The following is a 13180-nucleotide window of genomic DNA, read 5'->3' as shown; positions in this document are numbered from 1 at the left end:
CTGATGTATTACTCTCTGCCGCATGTATGTAGCAGTTCCTCAGCCAGCAAGATTTTTTCTTTTACCCTTGCAATGTTTTCTGTTTCAGACACAATGCTAGTTGCCATGTTGTCGCTAGATTAAAAAAAAAAAAGTCAGTAGTAGTCGTAGTCCTAGCTGTAGAGCATTTATGGTTCTTAACCTTTAACCCTTGGGAAATAAGTGCCTTGAACTCTTACCTCTTGTTCTTTTCTTTGTTTTAGTGCTTGGCCATCAAAATTGTTTCTAACATATTAGGCTGTAGGTCAAAAACTGACCTGTCCTGCAGATCATTAGGAGGCAGTGTGGTCCAGTGGTTAAGTCCAGGGCTTGTAACCAGAAGGTCACCGGTTCAAATCCCAGCTCTGCCACTGACTGACTCACTGTGTGACCCTGAGCAAGTGACTTAACCTCCTTATGCTCCATCCTGCGGATGAGATGTCCTATTGTAAGTGACTGCATATAATGCACAGTTCACAGCCTACCTCTGTAAAGCACTTTGTGATGGTGGTCCACTGTGAAAGGTGCTTGTGGCAATGTGCCCCGCCCCTGTGTGCATTTCTGTGTTTTATGTTGCGTGTGGTGTGTTAATGTTGGTGTATAGATATGGATGCACGGGATATAAATGGGTGTGTGCAGCGCGACTTATTTAAAATGTATAATTGTATTTAGGCACAGGGATTGCACTTCACTTCACATGCATTTAAGGTATTTAATATGTGAGCACGGGGTTGCACATGATTAATTCACGTGCTGGGATTCAAGTAAATAATTAATTAGTAATTGAATCCCAGCACAACAGTATATATAGATGCACGTTTCACTCACTCTGGGTTGGGTGTTCGGTGAGTGGAGAACGGGAGTGAGGATGGAGAAAAAGTAAAGGAAAGTAAAGAACAGTAACGTTTATTTCACTCACCGTGTTTGTTTGTCTGTTCTGTTTACTGTTTTATCGTTTTGTTCGTCTATTTATTTTGACTTAAAGTGCTGTGTTCTATTTTGGTCAACCTTTTATTTATTTGTTTATTAAAACACTGAGCGCTGCCGCGACTCAGTTTGATCACCACCGTCTGTCTGTGTACTTCTTTCTGGTCTAACGTAACCACTAGAGCCTGCTTGTCACAGTGCTATATAAAGATATTATTATATTATTACTATTACAGGTCAGACCATTTCCTATCCGGCATTTGATTTTATACTGCAAACAGTGCTTCCTTCATGAGTTCAATGGTTAAGGTAATAAGGGGCAAAAACACGTCACATTTTTTTCCACTTTCCACCAGAAAAAAAGAGTATATATGTTTATATACTGTATTACAGATTCATATAAGTCTGCACTGTATACCACTGAACTCAGAGTCATGGCAACACTTCATAATAGTTATCTGAACAGTATATAAATCCTACATTAAATGCAGCACATTTATTATAAGAATGTGCATATTTGTTCATGATATTTACATATTCCTACTTACTGCATATGAATGCTAAGTAAATTAACAATGTACCTCACAGGCAGACACTGTATCTATGTTAAAAGGGCATTTCTTTATGCCTTTGGGGATCGATATATGTTGCATCAATATTCAAAGTTTGTTTCATAACCTCACCCCTTTCTCAGCTCATGATTTTTATGTATACATTCTGCTCACTTCCCTTTTAACATTATTAATGGACCATGGCCCAGTCAATCTCCAGTTCTGAGAATCCAATCGACCAGTGTCGGATCAAGTTGATGAGGTTGATGAAACAACGTCAGCCTCAAACAGATTTGCCTTGTGCAAAACTCTTGTGCATGCTGGGCTATCAACAACACCAATATACAGTGCATTGTTTACACAGTGAAGCAGCCAGATCAACCATATCTGATATAAGCTCTAAAGTAAATGAGATACATTACTTGTGTGTCAAATCATTAAAAAATCATGTGCACAGAGGCACTGACCTCCGTCACCTCCTTTTCAACCAATTAAATCATACTCCTAATCTCTGATTTGTTTTGTTTTTTGTCTAGTTTCAAGATCCAGCAGACCATGAAGTGGATTTCCAATGTTATTCTCAAGGTTGTGCTGCACTGAAACACAGTACAATTCTAGGGTCTTTGGTTTCAACTGTTTCTTATCAACCTCCAAAGCAGTGTCTGCTAATCCGTGTACAAGCAGGCCCCAGGTGGGCAGTATGTTATCGATTCTGCTATCTAAATCCACCATTGGGAGCAGCAGGGTACTGCAAGCAGGATTAATCTTTATGGACTACACCAGTTGGGTCTACAAACCAGTGCCTGCATCTCCCTGCATACAATTATTCACAGAAACAGTGTACAATGTGGCACTAATGCCTTAATAGAGCCCCTTTCACACTGACAGGGTCTACACTGGTCCAAACCTACCCGGGTCAGGACCCGGTGTCATCCGGGTCAGCTACGTGATTTCACACTGCTTTTGATAAAGCAGGGTTGACCTGGGTGACAGACGCAAGTTCACAATGCACGTGTCAATGCCCCGGAAGCACCTTTTACAGACGCTTCCATCAACAAAAATATGGCTAAACAGAATAAACAGAAATGTTTCTTGCGGAAGTGAAACCTTCACGTAGGCGTGGCTGGTTGTTATTTTGTCGGCTTATGAACGGCCTTCTTGCATTTTGTCTCACTCAACCTGGGTCAAAGAGTGTTGACCCACATCCTGAGGTGGGTCGCTGGGACCCAGGTCAACCTGGGTACGACCCAGGTACATGGTTTAACAATACGCAGAATTGTGACCCAGGTAGCCAGAACCCAGGTAGGCATGCCAGTGTGAAAGGGGTTTAGGAGAGGCTTGGTTTATATTTCACTTTCTTCTCCCCTCTCCACCTTTGTAAATATGCTCTGTTGTATGCATTTCCTCCACATCATTTTCCTTTTCCTTCTTCAATTGATTGCTGTGAAAATCACTTTGTTTTTACACTACAGCACACAATAAGGTTGACATTTGTCCAAGTATGAGCAATTAAAGACAAGAAGTTCACAGTTATTTCCAAATTATGCCCTGCAAGCAAACTGGTTTTTAAAAGATGCACTGCAAAAAAAAAAAAAAAAAAAATCCAGGGAATACATCTACTGCAGGGAATATTATTACAAAAAAAAAAAATAAAGAATGAAAACAAAACCAAAATAATTCTGCATTGCATTATGTTATTGTACAACTCTATAGTAGAAAGAATTGTGATGCTTGAATATATATATACAGACGTGCTCAAATTTGTTGGTACCCTTACAGCTCATTGAAATAATGCTTCATTCCTCCTGAAAAGTGATGAAATTAAAAGCTATTTTATCATGTATACTTGCATGCCTTTGGTATGTCATAGAATAAAGCAAAGAAGCTGTGAAAAGAGATGAATTATTGCTTATTCTACAAAGATATTCTAAAATGGCCTGGACACATTTGTTGGTACCCCTTAGAAAAGATAATAAATAATTGGATTATAGTGATATTTCAAACTAATTAGTTTCTTTAATTAGTATCACATATGTCTCCAATCTTGTAATCAGTCATTCAGCCTATTTAAATGGAGAAAAGTAGTCACTGTGCTGTTTGGTATCATTGAGTGCACCACACTGAACATGGACCAGAGAAAGCAAAGGAGAGAGTTGTCTGAGGAGATCAGAAAGAAAATAATAGACAAGCATGGTAAAGGTAAAGGCTACAGACCATCTCTAAGCAGCTTGATGTTCCTGTGACAACAGTTGCAAATATTATTTAGAAGAAGTTTAAGGTCCATGGAACTGTAGCCAACCTCCCTGGGCGCGGCCGCAAGAGGAAAATCAACCCCAGATTGAACAGAAGTATAGTGCGAATGGTAGAAAAAGAACCAAGGATAACTGCCAAAGAGATACAAGCTGAACTCCAAGGTGAAGGTACGTCAGTTTCTGATCGCACCATCCGTCGCTTTTTGAGTGAAAGTGGGCTCCATGGAAGAAGACCCAGGAGGACTCCACTTTTGAAAGAAAAACATAAAAAAGCCAGACTGGAATTTGCTAAAATGCATATTGACAAGCCACAATCCTTCTGGGAGAATGTCCTTTGGACAGATGAGTAAAAACTGGAGCTTTTTGGCAAGTCACATCAGCTCTATGTTCACAGACGAAAAAATGAAGCTTTCAAAGAAACGAACACCATATCTACAGTGAAACATGGAGGAGGCTCGGTTATGTTTTGGGGCTGCTTCGCTGCGCCTGGCACAGGGTGCCTTGAATCTGTGCAGGGCACAATGAAATCTCAAGACTATCAAAGCATTCTGGAGCGAAACATACTGCCCAGTGTCAGAAAGCTCTGTCTCAGTCGCAGGTCATGGGTCATCCAACAGGATAATGACCAAAAACACAGCTAAAAGCACCCAAGAATGGATAAGAACAAAACATTGGACTATTCTGAAGTGGCCTTCTATGAGTCCTGATCTGAATCCTATCAAACATCTATGGAAAGAGCTGAAACTTGCAGTCTGGAGAAGGCACCCATCAAACCTGAGACAGCTGGAGCAGGAGTGGGCCAAACTACCTGTTAACAGGTGCAGAAGTCTCATTGAGAGCTACAGAAAACGTTTGATTGCAGTGATTGCCTCTAAAGATTGTGCAACAAAATATTAGGTTAGCGGTCCCATCATTTTTGTCCATGCCATTTTCATTTGTTTTATTATTTACAATATTATGTTGAATAAAAAATCAAAAGCAAAGTCTGATTTCTATTAAATATGGAATAAACAATGGTGGATGCCAATTACTTTTGTCAGTTTCAAGTTATTTCAGAGAAAATTATGCATTCTTCGTTTTTTGTGGAGGGGTACCAACAAATTTGAGCACGTCTGTGTATATATATATATATATATATATATATATATATATATATATATATATAAACCTTGCCAAAGTGGCTTGATTGTTCTAAATCAGTGGGCACACCAGCCTGCTTAATTGAATTTGTACTGGTTCTTCACAGTCGTAAATCTCATGAGAATATCCTATTGACTTGCCTTTTGGTATCAAAGTCAGAGCATAGCAAAGCAAATTAGTCTTTGAATGCACAGCATGTAGAGTTTTGCCATGAGCAAAAATAAATATAAAGCTAAGCTTGTTGAATATTATCAAGTGAAGAAGAAGAAAAGTTAATATAAAATAAAAAAGCTCCAATGGCTTTTATATATTCTCCCCAAGATGTATATCAAGGAAACGGCAACGCAGCTCAAAACAAATCTGTTTTTTTTTTTTTTTTTTGCCATCTTTTTCATTTTCCCTTGAATGAACAAATTCCGTTTTATTTAATGACTATCATTTATACGCCCTTAAATCTGTGGTTTTTAACCAGTGTAAGATTTCTTTCTAAAGGAAAAATTGGTGCCAATTCAGTGTCATTTAAAGTTTCTTTAAAATGTACCATTTCTTCCAAAACTAAAACTGACTAAATGAATTTGCATGTCTTTAAAACGTCAACAAAACGGGAATGATTTAGTCCAGTGTTCATAGTAATCTTGTAGCACTATTATTCCTGACAAAAATCTACTTGACCCTGTCATTTTTTTATTATGACATGGGTTTACTTCAAAGTACCGCGCCAGTGGGTGTTATTTTATGTCAATTAAGGAGGTGCTATGCTAATAGCCTGGGTGTCAATCATTGAAAGAACCATGCTATACATTAAACATGCATTGTACTAAACAGGGTGTTTACAACACGTTTGTGAGATGTTGGAAGGATAGTACAGAAACGCTCTAATTTAACTTACCAAATCAAAGCCATCGGGTTAACAACAGGTGTCTATTTGAGTTCTGAGGGTGATAATGAGTCATTTACCATGCTGTACGCTTTTTACTTGAACATAACCAACATTGAAACAAACATGACCAACATGAAAAAAGACTCACGAATACTCAAATGGCATCATGGTAACTATTGGACCTCATCTAAATGTCTCATAGCCACAAGACTGCTGACGGTTCATAATGAAAAAAAGTGCAAACGCATATTAATTAATTGCAAAAGGACACTCCATTATAAAAACAGACTTTCTGTATGACTAATCTCAAAAGAAGGCATTATTCAATGGAAATTTTGAAAAAAATGCAGAGTAATGGGTACTCTTTAAACCCTCTTCTGTTTTAACTAGAACATTAATTATATATGTCTCTTAATAAATTGGTTTCGGGGTAAGCTGTAGCTGTCATTAAAGTGCCAGTATGGAAACATAAAGAACTTGGATGGGAAAACCTCAAGGGAAAACCAATTGCTGCACAGCACACGTCTATCCTGCACGAACATCTTCGAATACCAACACAAAGCTGTCATCTCCTGAACGCTTTATGTTTATCGTGATGACGGCAGCGAAATAAAGAGCTCTCCAAACACTAACTTTCTGGGTCACAGATCAAGTACAAATTCATTTAAAGTAAGTTGTAAGTATATTCCTTCTTCTTATTGCCCTGCATCAGAGGACTAACAGAGCAATTGACAGGCCACACTTCTTTTCCCCCATACAGCAAAAAGACTTTTCGAGAATAATCATTCTTCCTGTACCACACACATAAATAAGCAAGCCCTCATGAATACTGTATTTTATCTTCAGAAGTGAGAATTGTATAGGATCGCGTGTAGCCCCAGGAAGGCATGGATTTTCAGATCTGTGGATATACCTTTAATTGTGTAGGGCCTCATACAGATTACAATAATAGTACATGTATTTAAGTTTTTCAGCTAATAAGAGGAAGGAATAGGATATACAGCTAATGCATTGTAAAAAAAATAAAAGCACCATGGAAAAGAAAAACTCTTATTTCTGTTTTGCTTTGTGACGGAGGTTTAAGATGTATATTATACTGATGCCGCAAGTAACAGCAGGACAAAAATATGCTTATTTATTTTTTGTTTATTTAGCAGACGCCTTTATCCAAGACTCGGGTGTGTGAACTATGCATCAGCTGCAGAGTCACTTACAATTACATCTCACCTGAAAGACGGAGCACAAGGAGGTTAAGTGACTTGATCAGGGTCACACAATAAGTCAGTAGCTGAGGTGGGATTTGAAGCGGGGACCTCCTGGTTACAAGCCCTTTTCTTTAACCACTGGACCACACAGCCTCCTATATTTAGCTCAAAGAGCCACACAGAAGCAAGCAGGTTTCAATGGTGGAAGAGGTTTTGCTAAGAGGGCACGAAGCTTAAGTTCACCCCTCCAAAATAGACCACATAGTTTTTTTTTCTGCCAATAAAAAAAAAAATCTGTTTAAAAATCAGTTCTACAATGCAGTCAGTCATTAGTGTCACGTTCAGGCATTCTCATTCCAGACAGCTGGATGCCACTGTCCCCAAACCTCTTTGCAATATTGTTACAATACCTGCAATTTAATTACACTTAACATGCTGCACCAAGCTTCTAATTACACTGGATATGTTAAACAATTAAGCTAGTTTTGAACAATAATTACCAGCACGTATAAATGGTATAAATTTCTTAGCCTGCCAGGTCCTGGTTATTGTGACTGCAGCAAGCAGGAAATAGCACATTCATTTTGAAACTGATTTACAATGTTATTAAATGGCTGAGATTCAGGCAGCCATAGCTTAATAATGTAATAAGAAACTTTGTAAGTGCAAACAACAAGAAGTCCACACATTCTGCTTTGAAAGTGAAATGACTGAGAAGGAGATAATGTGCAATATGCATAATTAATGCTGCAGGTTTTATCCAGTCTCTGATAAATTGAAAGTCATAACATTGATGCAGATCTATCTTAAAAACTGTATAGCAAGCATACAATCTTCTGACGTTTATTTTATATTTTTTTTTTTAAATACGATATTTCCAGCTGTCTTTGAACAATACAACCCAGGACTATTTATTGCAGTGTTTTCCATACAGTGGGTTTTGGATTTTACTTGTAGAACTGCACCATATTCAAGAAACTCATTTTCAGCAACTCTAAAAGTAGACAGCATTTTTCACAATTGAATCCCTTGGGTACAATTTCAGGTTTTTGGGGGGTTTTTTTTTAATTAAAAAACTGAGCTGACTAATTTCGGACTCTCTGGTTTTCTTTTTAATTTATCCAAGCCTGTACTATACAGTTTTATAAGTGAATATGTTGTGTAAAAGGTGTCTCTTATTGTTATAAGCGATGCTGCTGTTTTTAACCTTAGAACTATGCTGTGTGTACTATGCAAGGCATGACATCTACATATAGGATAAGATGTACTGGAATTTTTAAGTGATTGATTGATATCTCTAGTCATGCTGTACGTGACCTCTAATTGTGTTAAAACATATTGCCCATCAATTTACATCGAATGGATGACATTAAGAGATCTAGTTGTGATGAGTTTATTTAGAATACATTCATTTTCCTCTGGGAGGGAGACACAGAACCAAGTATATTAAACACAGATCTGGATGTGTTGCATCTTACTCATACTCAGCAATAGATATTGCCAAATCTCTAGAGACATACAGACCTTCACCCGATTCATTGCAAGAATGAAAGCATTTTCAAAACCACAAAATGCTGCAGACAGAAAAATAACTCATTTAATCTTGGTGGCCTGTTTTGCCATATACAGTGCACCCTCGCTATAACACGGGTCTCGGGGGGCACACAATATGAGCGTTATAACCGAAGAGCGTTATAAACGGGGGAGAGCTTTAAATATTTTTGTATCATGTATTCTGCTTGGGGATACGTGTATAAAAACGTGTTATTCTACACCCCGAGGGATCTTGATACTTCCTTATAACACCAGAATGTGATGCAGGTACTTCCTGTGATAACTTTGCTAATTTCTTCACTGACAAGATTGTTACAATTACCTTATCTAATGAAGATTTAACTGATGTGGGCACTGAGACCATTGTAGCGCCACATAGACTTGCGCATTTTGCTACAACTGATATTACTGATGTTTTAGATATTATCAATAAAGCTTGTTCCACCTCGTGTTCTCGTGATCCTTGGCCGACTAATATTGTCCGTCATTGTGCAGATACGCTTGTGATTTGTAATATTGTGAATCTCTCCCTAAAAACTAGAACTGTTCCATCTAGCTTAAAGTTGGCAATTGTAAAGCCAGTACTTAAAAAATCTACATTGGATCCTGATGTTTTGTCTAATTATTGTCCAATTTCTAATTTACCTTTCCTTGTAAAAGTCTTGGAATATCTCTCAGTCTCTTTGAAAATTTTCAATTTGGCTTCCGGAAACCACATAGTGCAGAGTCTGCACTCATAAAAGCTGTTAATGACATCCTGCTAAATGCAGATGAGGGGCTGTTATCAGAGATTGTCTTTTTGGATATATCTGCTGCATTTGACACCATTGATCACACAATTCTTCTTGATTGCCATGAGAAAACTATTGGCATTACTGGCACAGTACTCTCCTGGCTGCGGTCCTGCTTAACCTCCCCACATCAATGTGTGTCTTTTGGAGGATTAAAATCGGCTAATTGTCTTGTTGTTTCTGGGTTCCACAGGGCTCTGTTCTTGGTCCTTTACTTTTTTAATTTGTATATGCTACCACTGGGTAATGTGATCAGATAATATGGTTTTAATTTCCACTCTTATGCCGACGACACCCAGATTTATTTTAAAATGAGTCCAGATGATGTAAACTTAAACTCCAGACTATCAACTTTCCTTGACAAAATAGGGGCTTGGATGTCAACATTTTTTATTTGCAGTTTATTATTATTATTATTATTATTATTTATTTCTTAGCAGACGCCCTTATCCAGGGCGACTTACAATTGTTACAAGATATCACATTATACATTATTTCACATTATACAGATATCACATTATATTTACATACAATTACCCATTTATACAGTTGGGTTTTTACTGGAGCAATCTAGGTAAAGTACCTTGCTCAAGGGTACAACAGCAGTGTCCCCCACTGGGGATTGAACCCACAACCCTCTGGTCAAGAGTCCAGAGCCCTAACCACTACTCCATAAAACTTAATTTCTTTTAATTGGCTCTAAAACAGCATTAAATAAAATCCCACAACCAATTACCTTTGGCAGCCCCTCCACCCCCATTAGCTCTTCGCAAGCTGTGAAAAGTCTTGGAGTCTTACTTGATTCTTCTCTTAGTCTTCAGCATCACATTTCAACTGTAGTGAAGTCTGCTTATTATCATTTGCGGAATATATCTCAAGTCTGTTTGTATCTTGCAGAATCTGACATAGAAATTTTAATTCATGCGTTTGTTTCATCGCATCTGGACTACTGTAACGCCCTATTGGCTGGTATACCTTGTAAACTAATCAATCGCTTACAGCAGGTTCAGAATGCAGCTGCTGACAGGTACAAAAATATTTGAACATATTCCACCTGTTCTTGCCCGCTTGCATTGGCTTCCGGTGAAGTACAGAGTTATTTTTAAAATTTTATTAATGACATTTAAGGCTGTCTCTGGAAATGGCCCTGCTTACATTAATGATATGCTTTTACCTTATGTCCCTGGACGCCAGTTGAGATCTGCTGATGCTGGGCTTCTTATGACTACAATGATAAAACGTAGCTATTGTGGTGGAAGAGCCTTTAGTCATTATGCACCTGTATTATGGAACAATCTTCCAATTGAAATCCGTAAAACTGACTCAATAAAATGCATTTAAATCAAGGCTTAAAACACATCTTTATGCAGAGGCCTTTTTTGTAGATTGGGATGGCCTATTTTAGAATTTTGTTAGTATTTATTTATTTATGTATTTATTTATTTATTTACTTTTTCCCCACTTGTTTGGATTTTTTGATATATTTTATTGTATATTATATTATATTACTGTATGGTATATTTATTTGTAATGTGAAGCGCTTTGGGGTGCCTTGGCATGAAAGGCGCTATACAAAATAAATTTGATTGCTTGATTGTTTCACCTTTGTGATTGCAATGACATGTTTATTCTCAGGGTCTTTATAAGCAACAATGGATACTTCTCTCACTTAATTTCAACACCGTACACTCACCTACTCTCCCAGACAGAGGATTTCTGCCTGTTTTTATGCAGGTAGCCACGCCCCAATTAGCAACAATCTGCACTAACTGGAGAGTGGCCACACCTGTGGTTGCTGGCAGAGACATTAACTCTATCCCGGCCACAATCAGTCATTTAGAATGGACTATGATGAAAGTGAGTTGAGGAAGAACCATGACTGGAAGAAGAATTCTGGTGATGCTACTGGACGGTACATTGTGCAATATAATAAATATCCTCGCCGATTTGAGACTAATCTGAAACATATGGAGTGGGAAATAAACAGTGCTTCATAACAGCTTGTTATTTTAAATGCTTCCCTGCTGGTCTGTGGGAGACATCAATGGCACCTACATTGAACGCTATAATGCATATACATTCCAGAGCCATATTTCACATGAGAGCATTAAAATAAGCATTCTTCATAAATATTGACTAATTTGCATGTCAAGGTTATTTTAAATAATTAGATTTCTTCGAGAAAGGTACATTTTTTATGAATTTCTCCATAGATCCAAAACACACAAAAAAATGATCTTGGTACTTAAGGAGATCTTTATCATTGAAGCTTTTCAATTATTCAGTTACATTATCTTGGCCAAGGTCATGCATTTTCAAAAGGAGAACAGTGTTACGTGTGAAATCCCTAGGAGGCAAATTTATATGCAAAATGAAATTTTAAGAAGACAAACCCATGTATTTGTCAGGCAAGACCAGAGACTCAATGACAGAAGAAATCACTTCATTTAAAACAAATAAATAAATACTACACCCGAGTTGCTGCTTTGTGTCTTGAATTCAATAATATTGGACACAGTTTTGTTTTTTAAATTTGCACATATGCATTTCAAAGATCTCGAGCTAGCAATTTGGATCCAGGTTATTATTTATCTTGACAATCAGATTCACAAACATCTCAAAGTAACTTCACAAATCATCAATGTCAGCATTTTCTATTTCAACTGCTGTAAGTGACTAATCTGCCTCTGCATCAAGGGTAACTAGTCCTTTGATTCTGATCTACTTCCCACTAGAATGACTTAGCTGAAGTGGATCCTGCTGTTTATAAGAAAATGGCTTGGGTGTACTGTGAACAAGATTCCAAGATTCCATGTATCATCATCTCCAGCAGTGACAGGATACAGACACACTAGATCATGCACTTTTGCCTCAGTCACCAACTGGTTCAGATTGTGACCTCCCATACATGATAACACGGGGCAGTTGAAAGCATTGATCATGGATGGATGGTCCACTGACCTATTGATATAAACTGCTGAAGGAGCCTAAACTGGCATGCAATGGCTGATTTTCAATTCGGCAAAGTCAGGAAGTGGCATCATCATTATACAGAATTCCCTCTGAAGAACACAAAGCCCCACTGCACTCCTATTTACTCATTCGGAACTGCAATTAAGATAAGGAGGCTGTCATTTGCAACATTAATGGCATTCGTTTAACAATCTGGGCTGAGACCCTCCCACTTACCCCCTGCTGAGACAGAAAAATAACAAACACACTGGTGGCCAAAACAATAGTTGAGTCCTATACACACACATTTATGTTTCAGTTTCGTCTTGACTCTCTCTGTTGTAAATACAACACAGCCTGTACTCAAAATAATACAATTTCAGGTTCGACTTTCATTGTAAACTAATCAAGACGCCACAGAAATTTTGATAAAATGTTTTCCTTGGTGCAATGGAGGAAGCAACCAACAACCATAATTGTGAGATTGATGGGTTAACACTGACATGCTGTTTCAGAGACATATATATCATCGGCAAATGTGCTTGAAATGTACTTATTTTACATCGCTGTAAAGAAAGACATAACTAAGAGCGTTTCTTATTACACCATACTTGCACCTACAGTAGTAGTAGGATATTTTGATTCATTTCAGTTAGGCTACATGTATTTGTGCATTGTCATTTTGGGACGCTTTAGTTGAACACACGAATTTTAATATTCCAACCTTCTATTAAGCTACTGAAACACCGTTGTTTGTAAAAAGTGCCAACCTTATGATATACAGCATGCACATGGAATGTATTTATTTAAAACACACACTAATACGTCACATTAATTCCTAAATGTCTGCATAATATTTTTTCATAATAAAAAGAAATACTAATTTTTTATTTCAATAAACCAATGTAAT

The 13180-nt window shown here is 37.6% G+C and overlaps 1 protein-coding gene across 1 annotated transcript in view; it reads right to left on the bottom strand.

Moving 5' to 3' along the window:
* LOC117419969 (neuron navigator 3) overlaps positions 1–13180 on the bottom strand; it is a 260529-nt gene that overhangs the window by 246610 nt on the left and 739 nt on the right. The window lies entirely within an intron of this gene.

Source organism: Acipenser ruthenus, chromosome 14, assembly GCF_902713425.1.
Source record: "Acipenser ruthenus chromosome 14, fAciRut3.2 maternal haplotype, whole genome shotgun sequence".
In the NCBI taxonomy this organism is placed as follows: domain Eukaryota; kingdom Metazoa; phylum Chordata; class Actinopteri; order Acipenseriformes; family Acipenseridae; genus Acipenser; species Acipenser ruthenus.
This window is presented reverse-complemented; position numbering and strand designations above follow the sequence as displayed.